At 35.5% G+C, this 12,989-nt stretch overlaps 1 pseudogene; it reads left to right on the top strand.

Moving 5' to 3' along the window:
- LOC149542546 (uncharacterized) overlaps positions 1-12,989 on the top strand; it is an 88,381-nt pseudogene that overhangs the window by 72,250 nt on the left and 3,142 nt on the right.

Here is a 12,989-nt window from a genome sequence, read left to right as displayed (position 1 = left end):
ATAGGATTTATCTTACTATTACAATTCCTAGAAAGTAACGATAATGGTCTTTTGATCTGATATAACTTACAAAATACTTTGCAAATTTCAGATCACTCTTTCAGTTCAATCCTTATGCTTGGCTTCAATCACTTCTGCTCTGACTTGCTTGTCTCCCTCTCAAGCTTTGTCTCCTTGGGTCTTCATACTCATTCTTCCAATACAATTATCCTTGTGGTCGTGTATCCAAATAGAGTTTGTATGCTATCTTCTCCTTAGCACATTCTTCAGCATTTCATGATTTATGCTTGACCACGGTTCTCTCTCACTATTACCCTCTATTCAATTTTCTTCTACTCTACTTTCCATTAATTTATGTCTTCTTATATACAAGTTTGATTTTCCTTCTCCTTCTCTAATTTTAGGGTTTCAAGATGGATTAGGTAGGATACAATGTATCTACCCCATATCTTGTTTACTTCGCCAATTGTATCTTAAAAATATTCTACATGGTGTTTTGTGCCACCAGCTTATCATTCTTATCTTCCTTTTAATTCAAAAATTTCTAGATAACAACCTTGTCAGCTTAGATCCGGTGAATCTCCAATTTTCTAAATAATGTAGCAACTCGGCATTATTGAGTTACTAGTGCTCGACACCTCTGTGTTACTCGACATCATTGAGTTACTGATGCTTGGCACTTGGTTCTTGATTGGCACTTGAACTTGCTCGACACTTGATTATACTCGACACTTGGTTCTACTTGGCATTTGGTTTTGCTCGGCACTTGAACTTTCTCGGCACTTGGTTCTACTCGAAACTTGAACTTGGTTTGAGCTTTACACAAGACTTAGCTAAAACCTTAGATCTTTGATATGTTTTAGTGTGCTCATTCTTTGTATCTTATAGTATGTCATCAAATACACTTTTTCATCAATGGCTTAGCTGATCCTTGTACTTCATTACAACATCATAACTTCAACCTTTCTCTACATCTTATTGATTGCCTCCACCTTGACAATCAACTAATTGATAGTATTTGGATCATTAAAGCAATTGTCATCCCCGCAAGTAGCAAGTTTGACATCAATGAAAAAACAATGATTGAGGACATTCATTACTAGTTCCATTATTATTCCAACAACTTTTCTTATGATCATTTCAATCATTTCCAACAATCTCCCTCTTTGGCATTGATGGCAAACCAAACTAATCAAGTAATCAATTAAGTTACCACCAAGATTGTATTGATTTGCTGCATTTTCACTACTTTCACTATTGATCACATATATCTCCCTCTTCTTTCTTTGCATTGATCAGTTTTCTACATATTTCTCCCTCTTTGACATAAATGCCAAAGATGTAGCATCTTTATTATGTAAAATATAAGCTTTGGAATCTTGTTATCTTTCTCCCTCTGTCACAATGCTTGTGACTGATTTGGAGTTTCTGTTCCTGCTGTCATCCTTTGCATCAACCTGTTAATATTTCAATGATTTATTCCTATTGATGGAAGGCAGTTTCCTTGTCACCTTAAAATGCTTGATTTAGGGGTATAACCCCCAACTCGCCTCTAAGATATTCATAGGCATCCTTGGGCAATGGTTTGGTGAAGATATCTACAGTTTGTTCCTTTGTGTGAATGTATTCCAACTTCACTTGTTTGTCTTCTACCAATTCTCTGACATAATGATACTTGATTGCAATATGCTTGGTTTTTGCATGCATTACTAGATTTTTAGATATATTTATATCACTTGTATTATCACAATACAATATCATCGGTTTTGTTACTTCTTCTTTCATTCCATTCAATAGATGTGTGAGCCATACGATGTTTGTACAGTTGACTGCAGCTGCCACATATTCTGATTCTACAGTGGACTGGGATATACATGTTTGTTTCTTGCTAGTCCAGGTAACCAGCCTTTTGCCTAAAAACAATGCACCTCCACTTGTGCTTTTTCTGTCATCAATGTTTCCTCCCCAGTCTGCATCTATATATGCATTGAGTTCAAATTTTCCATTCTTTTTGTAGTATAGACCAAAATCATTAGTCCCTTTGAGATATCTCATTATTCTTTTTACTGCTATAAGATGATTTTCTTTAGGATTAGCAGAGCACCTAGCCACTATTCCAACTACTAATGCTATGTCTGGTCTACTATGTACAACATATTGTAATTTTCCAATCATGGATATGTACATTGTTTGATTGACTTCAGCTGACTCATCATTTTTGGATAGCTTATTCCCTATGGCCATTGGTGTGCTAACTGGTTTGGATTCCTCCAATCCAAATGTTTTAATAATTTCTTTGATGTACTTTGATTGTGTAACAAATATTCCATGTTTGAGTTGATGAACTTGTAATCCAACAAAGAATTTGATTTCTCCAAACATAGACATCTCAAATTCATGTTTCATTTTGTCAGCAAAGCCTTTGCAAATTACTTCCTTACCACAAAATACTATGTCATCCACAAAAATTTCAGATACAATAATATCTTTACCTTCATCAGCTTTGAGGTACATGTTGCTATTATCATCAGTTCTTTCAAATCCAATTTGCATTAGATACTTGTGAAGTCTCTCATACCATGCTCTAGGTGCTTGTTTCAAACCATAGAGTGCTTTATGTAACTTACACACCATATCCCTGTTGTTTTCATCAACAAATCCTTCTAGTTGTTCAATGTAGGCTTCTTCTTCTAGTATACCATTTAAGAAGGCAGATTTGACATCCATCTGATAGACTTTAAAATCTTTGTAAGTAGCATATGCAAGTAAAGTTCTTACTCCTTCCATTCTAGCAATAGGAGTGAATGTTTCTCCATAGTCTATTCCTTCTTCTTGAGCATAACCCTTGCATACTAATTTGGCTTTATTTCTGGTAATCTCACCATTCTCATCTAGTTTGTTTCTAAATACCCATTTGGTGCCAATCACATTCTTGTCAGTTGGTCTGGAAACTAAACTCCAAGTTTTATTTTTTCTTATTTGATTAATTTCTTCTTCCATAGTTTTATACTAGTCATCATCTTGTAATGCACCATATACTATCTTGGGTTCAGATTTGCTAATTAGACATGATTCATGTCTTAGTCTATTCCTTGTCATTGGTCTTGGATCTTTGTCACCAATTATTTGTTCAGTAGGGTGATGTCTTTTCACATATTTGGATAATCTTGGCTCTATCCTTGTTTCCATGTTTGATCTTTCGAATTCAAGATCACTGTGTACTTCATTTTTAGGTTTTTCATTATTTGTACTATCTTTAGAATCAGATTGTGCATTTTCTTCATTTTGTAACTTGGCTTCTGAATGCAACTTAGCATTCACTGGTTGTGAATCAGCTGAAACTGACACTTGTTGTTGACTTTCAATTTGGTTGACATCATCCTCATCAGCAGTCATTCCTTCATAAGAATATAAAAAGGTTCTGTACTCTTCCATTTTCTTTGGTTCTTCAGCTTGGACTTCTGTGTGCTCATCAAAATTTACATTTGCACTTTCCACAATTTTGTTAGTGTTAACATTTAAACACTTATATGCCTTACTTCTTGTGGAGTAACCAAGAAATATACCTTCATCACTTTTTGCATCAAATTTTCCATTTCTAACATCTTTAAGGATAAAACATTTGCAACGAAATACTTTGAAATGTTTTACATTTGGTGAGTAACCATACCATAATTCAAAAGGTGTTGTATTTTTACCTTTCTTGACTTGTACTCGGTTCAATGTATGAACAGCTACACCTACAGATTATCTCCAGTATTTTAGAGCAACATTATTTTCCATCATTAATGTTCTAGCACAGTCAATTACAGATCTATTTCTTCTTTCAGCGATTCCATTCTGTGGGGGAGTTCTAGGAGTTGATGTCTATCTTTTGATTCCATTGTCATTACAGAATATCTCGAATTCATTTGATCTAAATTCACCACCTCTATCTGATCTTAGGCATTTCAAGCTTTTTCCAGTTTCCTTTTCAACTCTGGCCACATACCACTTAAACATTTGAAAAGCATCAGATTTTTGTTTTAAGAACATAACAGTCATCATCCTGGAATAGTCATCAACAAATAACATTATGTATTTATCTCCTCTATTGCTTTGTATTTCCATTGGACCACATAAGTCAGTGTGAACTAACTCAAGTATATCTTTAGATGTATAGTTTTTTCTTTTGAAACTTTACTTTGTCATCTTTCCTAGCTGACATTGTTTGCACATGATATTATCAGGCTTCTTCAGTTTTGGTAGACCTCTAACTTTCTTCATTTTACTAATTTTGACCAGATTGTCAAAGTTGACATGACATAATCTTCTATGCCATAACCATTCATCATCAAATTTTGCAAATAGACAAGAAGCATCATCCATATCAAGGTAAAACAAATTACTCTTTGTTTGATCTCCTTTTCCTATTATTTTACCATCATTGTCATAGATTTTTGCAGTTTTGTTTTCAAATTCCACTTTGCAACCTATATTGCCTAATTGAGAGACACTCATTAAATTGTAGTTTAATCCTTCAACATAGTATGCATTGTCACATGAAATTTGGTCTGTGAGTTTAATGGAACCTTTTCCTTTGATTTGACATGGAGCATCATTACCAAATCTAACACTATTTCCATCATACTGAGTATAGTTAACAAACTTACTTTTGTCTCCTGTCATGTGATGTGAGCATCCACTATCTATGATCCATCTATCATTCTTGTTTATACATGTCACCAGTGCTATGGCTTCTTCTTCATCAGATTGGTCCTTCATGACTACATAAACAACTTCATCATCATTGTCATCATAATTTTCTTCAATAATATAACACTTCTTACCTTTTTCTTTGTAATCTCTCTTGTCATCATCTCTTTTGTTCTTGCATTTGTTGCCTTCCTTGAAATCCTTTTTCTGTGGACATCTTGCAGCAATATGAACTACTTCATTGCAATTGAAACAAATGATAGGCATCTTACCTTTGAATTTTCCTTTGCCCCTATGAAATCTTCTAGCGAGCAATGCTTCCAATTGTTCCACATCTTCCTCATCAGTGCTACTATCACTAGATACATACTTCATTTTTCTTCCTTTCCTTGATTTCTCCTATTCGACATCTTTTAGTGATAACTTGGCCTTAAAAGCGGATTCAACTTTTTCAAGTTTGTAGTTGTCAAAGTTAGATAACTCAAATGCAGTGAGTCTGCCTATTATACCTTCAAAGCTTAGATTATTTCTTGGTATACATCTTAGCTCTTGTATTGTTGATACTCTAATAGTATAGATAGGGAGCAAGGTTCTTAAGAACTTACTATTAATAGTATCTTCATCCAATTGACCATTCAAGCATCTTATTGCACTTACCACTTCCTTTATTCTTGCACCATACTGAGCAGCATTCTCATTTTCTTCCATTTTCATATCATCAAACTTTCCTCTAAGACTTTCTCTTTTTTCTCTTTGTACATTCTGATCTCCTCCATAGATGTCTGATAGGGCTTTCCACATTTTGAATGCAGTGTCACATCCTTTAATATCATCAAATTCAGCATAGCTAAGTGCACAGGAAATTTCCAGCATTGTCTGGTTGTGTTCTTGCTTGTTTTTCATGTCTTCTGCAATAGGAGCACTTGTTGGATCTACATGTTCAGTGAAAATTGAATTTTGGGCATAATCTCCTATGGATCCAAGATGTAGCTTCATCAAACTTTTCCATCCAACAAAGTTGTCTTTGTTGAGCTTGGGAACTTCTCTCTTTGGCATTTTGATCTTTTCTGCTAGTAGTCCCTTTAAACTAAATCAGTAGTCTCCTCTAATACCAATTGTTAGAATTATTTAGAATAACTGAGAGGGGGGGTGAATCATTTATTCAAGGTCCAAAATGCCCTAATAATACCTTTCTAATACTTTTATACCCTTTTCCTCTGTTCAAACTTAAAACAGTCATATAAGCAGATTACTGTAAATCAACATGCAAAGATAAAACATTCAAGATCAACACATAACACAATGATTTATATGGAAACCCAATTTGGGAAAAACCACCAGTAACATGCTACTTGATTCTGACTCTTCTGAAGTGATGCCCTGTTAAAAGCCTACCCGGTTAAAGGCTTACAAAACACTGTTAAATGTGACCTTGTTAGAGGATTTCACCAAACTGTTAGGAATGGGCCTAGTTAAAGGTCTTTAGAACATCCACTTGGAATGTCACCCTATTAAAGGATTTATCAAACGGCTGTTAAACCAACCTAAGTCCATAAGATTTATCTTACTGTTACAATTGCTAGAAAGTAATGATAATGGTCTTTCGATCTGATATAATTTACAACATACTTTGTAGATTTCAGATCACTCTTTCAGTTCAATCCTTATGCTTGGCTTCAATCACTTCTACTTTGACTTGCTTGTCTCCCTCTCAAGCTTCGTCTCCTTGAGTCTTCATACTCATTCTGCCAATACAATTATCCTTGTGGTCATCTATCCAAACAAAGTTCCTATGCTATCTTCTCCTTAGCACATTCTTCAGCATTTCATGGTTTATGCTTGACCACGGTTCTCTCTCACTATTCCCCTCTATTCCATTTTCTTCTACTCTACTTTCCATTAACTTATGTCTTCTTATATACAAGTCTGATTTTCCTTTGCCGCTCAATTCTCCTTCTCTAATTTTAGGGTTTCAAGATGGATTAGGTAGGATACAATGTATCTACCCCATATCTTGTTTTCTTCGCCAATTCTATCTTAAAAATGTTCTACATGGTGTTTTGTGCCACTAGCTCATCATTCTTATCTTCTTTTTAATTTACAAATTTCTAGACAAAAACCTTGTCGGCTTAGATCTGGCGAATCTTCAATTTTCTAAATAATGCAGCAACTTGGCATTATTGAGTTACTGGTGCTTGGTACCTCTATGTTACTCGACATCATTGAGTTACTAATGCTTGGCACTTTGTTCTTGCTTGGCACTTGAACTTGCTCGGCACTTGATTCAATCATTTCCAACAAATTTTCCTTTTCAAAATTTTAGATATAAATGCAGAAGTTGAAGCTTCTTGAGGCATTCTATATACTACTTTCCTGACTCCTACAATAGTTTTCTCTCTTCTCCCCATTCCTTGCCTTTTAGGTTCACCCCTTTTAGGTCCCTTTGTCTTGAGTTTTAAAAAATCCTCCCATGTTCCCAAGTGTTGCCTAATCAACTCCCTTTCAATTATAGCCCTAATCAAGCAATCGTGGGATACTGACTGGGTTTTTCCTCGTTGTACATAGGTAGCTTGCCTTCTTTATATTTTTTCACACATTTTGGAAGTACAAAAGAGTGCCAGCTCATTACTGAAATGACCCTTCCTCGTACATCCTACATGCCAATTTAAGATTTTCCTTGATTTGCATTCATGATTTTGATTTTCTCTCCCCCCAACCTAGTAGAGACTGGGTCCCACCAAACTGTAAAGATTGCAAATTTTGAAAATCAAAATAACATTATTTTCTAAATAAATAATAAATTATATAAATGCAAAGGGGTCAAGTGTGATTGACCTAAGGTGCGATAGGAAGGATGGTCCGAGTGGTACCATATGAGAGAAAGAAAGTGAGATGGCATGATGATGGAAAGACAAGAAGGTGGAATGGAATGAGGTGAAAAAGAAATAAATTTCACATGAATGCAAAATTTTTATTATGAAGGCCTTGAAAATTAATTCAAGTGGCTATAGGTATTTGAGTTGGAGACTCAGATAGAGTGGCTACAGGAAGAGATGTTTCTGCTATGGTGAACTATTTAAGAAATTTTTCCTGAGTTGCTAGTTTATGATATAAATTCAGGCGATGCCCATTAACTAGGAGTTTGAATTTGACCAGATCAATTGATGATAGTTGAACTACTCCATTGTTAAAAATTGCAATGATTTCATAGGGACCAAGCCATCAAGTTTGAAATTTTCCTTGGTGACTCTGATATTGTGAATCAGATAGGAGCACCCAATCACCAATAGAGAATTCTCTATCTTTAATGAATTTGTCATGCCATTGCTTTCTTTGAATCTAAATTAATTCTATGTTATGAAGAGTTGACTTTTGCCATTCACCCAACTCATTGAGATGGAAAATGTGATCCTGTTGTGCTGCAGGAAGGGTAATATCAAGTTCCAAAGCTGTCCATAGAGTTTTATGCTCAAATTCAATGGGCATAGCAACTGTCTTCCCATATAGGAGCCAAAAAGGTGTAAACCCAGTAGTGGATTTCCATACTATTCTTTATGCCCACAAGGCTTCAAGAAGTCTAGCTACCCAATCTTTTCGATGCAAAGACATAGTTTTAGTGAGTATATGTTCCAGCTCTCTACTGGTCACTTCTACCTGTCCATTGGCCTATAGATGATATAGAGAGGATTTGCCATGCCAAATTTTATACTCTTCTATGAGTGCAACTATCATATTAGATGTAAACTAAGGCCCTTGATCTGATTTTAGTTCTCTTGGAACACCAAATCTGGTAAAGATACATTCGTATAGAAACTTTGCAACATTATTGTCACTATTATGCTTCATGGGTTTTGCTTCTACCCACTTAGTAACATGATCAGTGCAAACTAGTAAGTAACTTTTCCCTTCTGATGGTGGTTCAATAGGGCCAAAAAAATCAATTCCCCATTTATCAAATGGTTCTACTACTATCTGTGGCTACAGGGGCATTTCATCTATTTTTTTTGGTCGACCCATTCTTTGACATTTATCACATTTTTTTGTATATTGGGCTGTATCCTTATGAAGTGTGGGCCAATAATAACCTATATTTAAAAATTTTAATGCAGTGGCTTTGTTAGCAAAGTGGACACCACAAGGTTCATTATGACAAGCGTGAAGGAAATCATAAGTTTCATCCTCTCCAAGACATCTTTGTGTTACCTGATCTAGTTTAGTATAAAACATGAACCTAGAGATCCATGAAAAGTTAAAACTCTTTTCCACCAGCAATCATTTTTCTTTTGCAGAGAAATGTGGGATAGTTTTTCCAATAGTTAGGTAGTTAGCAATGTCAGCATACTAAGGGTTTTGTGCTGAAAAAAGAAAGAGATGTTCATCAGGAAAGCTATCTTCTATGGCTGCAGGATCATTAGGTGTTTGAAGAAGAAATCAGCTACAATATTTTCTTTACCTAGCTTGTCAATAATGGTGATGTCAAATTCTTGCATTAGTAAAAACCATCAAGCCAATCATCCAGAGATTGCTGGTTTGTTCATCAAATATTTGATAAAAGGGTGATTTTTATGTACAAATATTTGGTATCCTGTAATGTAATGTCTAAATTTATTCAGAGCATAAATTATAGCAAGCAGTTCTTTCTCTATCATAGTGTATTTATACTCGGCTCCTTGAAGATTTTTGCTGATATAGTAAATTGCATGTTTTACTGAATCTATCTTCTGGCCAACTACCACTCAAATGGCATGATCTGAAGCATCTATGTGTATCTAAAAAGGTAACTCCCAATTGGGTCCTCGGAGCACTAGTGTTGTTGAGAGCACTTCCTTAAGCTGTAGGAAAGCTTTTGTACAATCTGAATACCATACAAACTCTACATCTTTTTGAAGCAATTTACATAAAGGTGTTGCAATTTGATTGAAATCTTTGATAAAACATCAATAATATCCTGCATGTCCTAGAAAACTCCTAACTTCTTTCAATTTAGCTGGTACAACCAATGTGCATATGACTTCTATTTTTGTTGGATCTACTTCAATTCCCTTAGGGGAAATAAAGTGTCCCAACACCACTCCTTCTTGCATCATCATAAAACACTTTTCACTATTTAAAGAGAAATTTTAGTTTTTCCATCTTTGTAAAACCTTGTCCAAGTTCTCCTTGGATTCTTCAAATGTTTGTCCATATGTGGTGAAGTCATCCATATGCACTTCCAAACAATCTGCAGATATGTCAGAAAAAATGCTAATAACAACTCTTTGGAAAGTTGCAGGTGCATTGCACAAACCAAATGGTAGGATAGCATGAGCAAATTTTCCCCATGGACATGTGAATGTGGTCTTTTCTTGATCCTTTGGTGCTATCTGGATTTGATTGTAGCCACTGAACCCATTCAAGAATGAAAAGTATTTTTTTCTTTCAAGATTGTCAAGAACTTGATTGACAAAAGACAATAGAAAATGATCCTTCTTGGTAGTTGAGTTAAGCTCTCTATAATCTATGCAGACTCACCATTTTCCCCCTTTTTTGGGAATAATAACCAATGTTGACACCCATTGGCTATCTGAAATAGGATATATGAAGCCAACATTGAGTAGCTTTTGCAATTCATTTTTGACAATATCCCTTAATGCTGGGTTTATCCTACGCTGAGGTTGTCCCACAGGTTTGCAATCTAGACTGATATAAATCCTATGGGTATAGAGTGTAGGATTCAAACCTTTCATATTTGTATACTCCCAAGGAAAAGCATCCTAGTGCTTTTGTAATAACTGCAGGGTATTATGATTGTGTGCTTGAGATAAGGACTTACTTATATTTAAATCTCTTCCTGGAATGATTTTTGTTTTGACTACTTTTTCAGCCATTGAAATTTGTACAATTGGTTGTGAATCTATCTCATGTGGCAGAAGTGAATGCATAAGTTGTGTAGACTCAAAATAATGAAGTTTAGCAGGTAAATGAAAAATGCTTTCTAAGACACACTCTTGTTTAGAAGATGTCTTAGGTTATGTTCCATACTCATTCAGTATGATAGAAGAAATGACACCATCTTCTTCTTTAATATTTACAAATGAGTCCCATGAGATCATCATCAATTGTTGAATAGAATCTATGTCCATATTAGAGTCATCCATATTTGGCTAGACAACTTGATCATCCTACAACAAAGGCTGAGCAGGAGAATACAAGGTTAAATTTTTAGTGTTCATTCCATTTGAAATAGTCATTTTTCCTAATCGACATGCAAAATAAGCATCTACTATTGCTAACCATGGTCATCCTAGAATGATAGGATATCCCTCTGTACTTGTGTTTGGAGAGAGTACTACAAAATCAACTGGACACTCCCATGAATGTAATGTGACAGTGACATCTTCTAGCATACCATCAGGAATGATGGTAGAACTATCTGCTAGCTACAAGATTGTTGGTATTTGCCTCAGACCAATGATGCTTAATTTGGACACTACTTCCTTGGTCATTACATTAATGGATGTTCCTAGGTCTAGTAAGACATTTTGTACTTGCATTCCTTGAATGGTGAGGGTCACTATTGGGCTTCCAGGGTCTACATACTTAGACATTTTGCAATTATCAAGCATAAGATCAGAAAGCTACCCAAGGACAGGGATAGTCTTTGGGTCTTTCTTTTTCCTTCCTATATTTTTAACATAGGCTTCTTTGATGGCTTCTGAATATATAGGGACTTCCTTTATTGCATCAAGCAAGGAAATTTTTATTGTCATTTGCTTGAGTTGCTCAAGCAAATCTAATGCAACTTGATTTTTACTTGGAAGAACTTTCTCTATTAACCTACTAGGAAATGGTGGTTTCTTGGCTGTAGGAGAGAGTGGTGGTAGGTTCTTGAATTGACTTGGAATTTGTATCATCTATTTCTATTATAATGGGCTGTTGAGGTGAGGAAAGCATTGTTCCAACTCGTAGATGGATATCATTCAGGGTGATGGAATAACTTTGTTGTTGGGCTGAAGGTTTTGAACTATTAGGATTAGGCACATGTTGTGCAGGTAACTATGGCTATTTTGGAGGGGTTGTATTGGCTACAGGAGGCATTAAGGTTTGCTATTGAGGAGGTTGAGTCAAGGCTAGTTGATACTAGTGCTGCTGCCAATTTTGAGTTTGCTACCAACCCTGTTGAGGTTGGTGCCAACCTTGGTTAGGCTGTTGCCACCCTTGGTTAGGTTGTAGTCAATTATTATAATTACCATGTTATTGTTGCCATTGGTTATTACCACAATAATTATGGAGTGGGTCTTGAGGAATACCTAATCTTGGAACCCATCAACTTCATTGAGAAACATAGAGGACTTCCCCATCATCATCAATTGCCTTGAACTCAGTAGGCACATGTTGTGATTCCAAGCTAGTGATAGACTAACATCAGCAGTTGTGTTTCTTTTCTCTACAATAGGGGCAATATTCTGCCAGCATAATATCATCATCCTCCTTCTTCCTTCATTCTTGCATGGTGTCCAATTATGTAGCAACATCATTAATGATGTCTTGCTTGAAATTCAACAAGAGGTTTGACAGTTCTATATTAGATACTCCTACCCCAGGAGTTTTTGGGAGTAAGTCCCTCAAACCTTATCCCTTTTTTATTGTTTCTTTGGAATAGTTCAAACAAATATTCTAGATTTCAGCCCACGTCTTCTGTGTAATGTGACCTCTAGCCATTAAGTCTAAAGCTTCCATACTCTCGTCATTCATTCCTTTCAAAAAGAGATGCTTTTTGGATTCCTCATTTAGCTGATGCTATATGTTACACTATAAGTTAAACATGAACTAGGCAACATAGTCCTCCAAAGTCTCATCCTCCTTTTGTGACATTTTAAAATTGTCATCTCCTTTCAAATCATATCATTTGCAATATTCCTTATATTTATTAAGGAATAGGTTACTCATAGTTGGCCAATCTGTCACAACATTGGCATCTAGACTCATGAACCCTCTTAAAGAAGCTTCTTTGAGAGTTGATGGAAACAATTTCAGCTTATGAGAATCAGTTGTGTAGTCATAAATTCGACAAAGGATGTTGAATTCTGGATCTTTAGTAATAAGGCCATAGAATTTAGGCAGGGCAGCTGAGGGTATATTTTTCAAATTTTGGTTACCCTGCCAAGGAGAAATTGGAAAGGGAAGGTAGGTTGAGCTGCTACCATTTGTGGATGTCCTAGTGGTGGTTGATAAATGACTAAAGCTAATGTATTGTCTTGATATTTTGGCTTAGCAAAAAGATCATTCAAATGGAAGGATTCTTCAGATGTGGT

The sequence above is a fragment of the Cupressus sempervirens genome, chromosome 8 (assembly GCF_028749045.1).
Source record: "Cupressus sempervirens isolate cs-2001-9-10 chromosome 8, ASM2874904v1, whole genome shotgun sequence".
NCBI lineage: Eukaryota > Viridiplantae > Streptophyta > Pinopsida > Cupressales > Cupressaceae > Cupressus > Cupressus sempervirens.
This window is presented reverse-complemented; position numbering and strand designations above follow the sequence as displayed.